Consider the following 3,407-nt stretch of genomic DNA (forward strand, 5'->3'; position numbering starts at 1 on the left):
CAGATGGCTAACAAACACATGAAAAGATGCTCAACATCACTCATTATCAGAGAAATACAAATCAAAACCACAATGAGGTACCATTTCACGCCAGTCAGAATTGCTGCAATCGAAAAGTGTACAAGCAATAAATGCTGGAGAGGGTGTGGAGAAAAAGGAATCCTCTTACATAGTTGGGAATGCAAACTAGTATAGCCACTATGGAGAACAGTGTTGAGAGTCCTTAAAAAAAAAAAAAAAAAAACAAACTAGAAATAGAACTGCCTTATGACTCAGCGACGGAGAAGGCAATGGCATCCCACTCCAGTACTCTTGCCTGGAAAATCCCATGGACGGAGGAGCCTGGTGGGCTCCAGTCCATGGGGTTACTGGGAGTCCAACACGACTGAGCAACTTCACTTTCACTTTTCACTTTCATGCATTGGAGAAGAAAATGGCAACCTACTCCAGTGTTCTTGCCTGGAGAATCCCAGGGACGGGGGAGCCTGGTGGGCTGCCATCTATGGGGTCACATAGAGTCAGACACGACTGAAGTGACTTAGCATAGCATAGCATATGACCCATCGATCCCACTGCTGGGCATACACTCCGAGGAAACCAGAATTGAAAGAGACACATGTACCCCAATGTTCATCGCAGCACTGTTTATAACAGCCAGGACATGGAAGCAACCTAGATGTCCATCAGCAGATGAATGTTAAGAAAGTTGTGGTACATATACACAGTGGAGTATTACTCAGGCATTAAAAAGAATAGTTTGGAATCAATTCTAATGAGGTAGATGAAATTGGAGCCTATTATACAGAATGAAGTAAGCCAGAAAGAAAAACATCAATACAGTATACTAATGCATATATATGGAATTTAGAAAGATGGTAAAAAATAACCCTGTATGTGAGAGAGCAAAAGAGACACAGATGTATATAATAGTCTTTTGGACTCTGTGGGAGAGGGAGAGGGTGGAATGATTTGGGAGAATGGCATTGAAACATGTATAATATCATATAAGAAACGGATCAACAGTCCAGGTTTGATGCAGGATACAGGATGCTTGGGGCTGGTGCACTGGGATGACCCAGAGGTACGGTATAGGGAAGGAGGTGGGAGGGGTGTTCAGGATGGGGAACACGTGTACACCCGTGGCAGATTCATGTTGATATATGGCAAAACCAATACAATATTGTAAAGTAATTAGCCTCCAATTAAAAAAAAAAGTTTCCTACAGCCAAACTTTATAGATAATAAGCCTTAATCATGTGAGAAAGCAACTTTAAGGTATTCCAACTGTGTCTCAGCTAGTAAGTTTATATTAATATTGTAATGCCTAGTTCATATCTAAGCTTTTAATAAAGACATGAGATCTCTAGCTTGTTTATGTCCGTGTACACATTATACATATGAAATATCTCTAATTCTAAAAGGTATTTTTGGAATTGGAATTACAAAGAACTCTATTTAATTTTAATAAAAAGTGATTACATTAAAAAATACACATTTCCTTTGATCCCACAATATATAAATTTTTCGAACAGTTCTATTTACATATGATTGTAAGGATTTAGATATAATGATGTTCATTGCATTATTTTTTTTAGGCATAGAATAAATATTTATTCAGTGAGTCAGCCTGAATTTTATGTAGTTTTCATAGGTTAAGTTCAGTATTTTATCTATGTTTTCTCAACTAGCAAGGTATTTAGTAAAGAATAAATAATGAATGCTAGTATAGGATCTATTTTTAATTTTTAGTTGAAGTATAATTAACAATATATTAGTTTCAGGTGTACAGATTCAGTTATAGTATAGACCCTTGAAAAGACGTGATTATTTAATATTTTGCTGAATTTGAGTTTAAATTTTTCTTTTTCCTTGAAACTAATCTTGTTACATTTTTTCATGTCTTGTTTGAATCTTTAATTCAAAAGGTGTGTTTTAGCCTCCAATTTAAATAAATTTAAATTAAAAAATAAAATAAAAGATGTGTATTTTAAAAGCTAGTTTGAATACCTGTATCTCTTAAAGTGCCTCAAATCTGTTTTATTTTTTTTCTTTCTTTCTTTCTTTATTTATTTGGAGGCTAATTACTTTACAATATTGTATTGGTTTTGCCATATATTGACATGAATCCACCACGGGTGTACATGACTTCCTCATTCTGAACCCCCTCTTACCTCCCTCCCCATCCAATCCCTCTGGGTCATCCCAACACACTAGCCCTGACCACCCTATATCATGCATCAAGCCTGGACTGGCGATCTGTTTCACATATTATAATATACATGTTTCAATGCCATTCTTCCGAATCATCCCACCCTCGCCCTCTCCCACAGAGTCCAAAAGACTGTTCTATACATCTGTGTCTCTTTTGCTGTCTCACATACAGGGTTATCATTAACATCTTTCTAAATTCCATATATATGCATTATTATACTGTATTGGTGTTTTTCTTTCTGGCTTACTTCACTCTGTAAAATAGGCTTCAGTTTAATCCACCTCATTAGAAATGATTCAAATGTATTCTTTTTAATGGCTGAGTAATACTCCATTGTGTATATGTACCACAGCTTTCTTCTTCATTCATCTGCTGATGGACATCTAGGTTACTTCCATGTCCTGGCTATTATAAACATTGCTGTGATGAAGATTGGGGTACACATGTCTCTTTCAATTCTGGTTTCCTTGGTGTATATGCCCAGAAGTTGGATTGCTGGGTCGTATGCCAGTTCTATTTCCAGTTTTTTAAGGAACCTCCACACTGTTCTCTATAGTGGCTATACTAGTTTGAATTCCCACCAACAGTGTAAGAGAGTTCCCTTTTCTTCACACCCTCTGCAGTATTTACTGCTTGTAGACTTTTACTCCATGTTCAAGGTCAGCAGGGGTGGTTGTGAGGAGATACCCCTCGTCCAAGATAAGGAGCAGTGGCTGCGCTTTGCTGGAGCAGCCATGAAGAGATACCCCACGTCCAAGGTAAGGGAAACCCAAGTAAGATGGTAAGTATTGCAAGAGGGCATCAGAGGGCAGACACACTGAAACCATAATCACAGAAAACTAGTCAATCTAATCACACTTGGACCAGAGCCTTGTCTAACTCAATGAAACTAAGCCATGCCATGTGGAGCCACGCAAGACGGGATGGTCATGGTGGAGAGGTCTGACAGAATGTGGTCCACTGGAGAAGGGAATGGAAAACCACTTCAGTATCCTTTCCTTGAGAACCCCATGAACAGTATGAAAAGGCAAAATGATAGAATACTGAAAGGGGAACTCCCCAGGTCGGTAGGTGCCTAATATGCTACTGGAGATCACTGGATAAATAACTCCAGAAAGAATGAAAGGATGGAACCAAAGCAAAAACAATAACCAGTTATGGATGTGAATGGTGATAGAAGCAAGATCCTGTTGCA

Source organism: Bubalus bubalis, chromosome X (assembly GCF_019923935.1).
Source record: "Bubalus bubalis isolate 160015118507 breed Murrah chromosome X, NDDB_SH_1, whole genome shotgun sequence".
In the NCBI taxonomy this organism is placed as follows: Eukaryota; Metazoa; Chordata; class Mammalia; order Artiodactyla; family Bovidae; genus Bubalus; species Bubalus bubalis.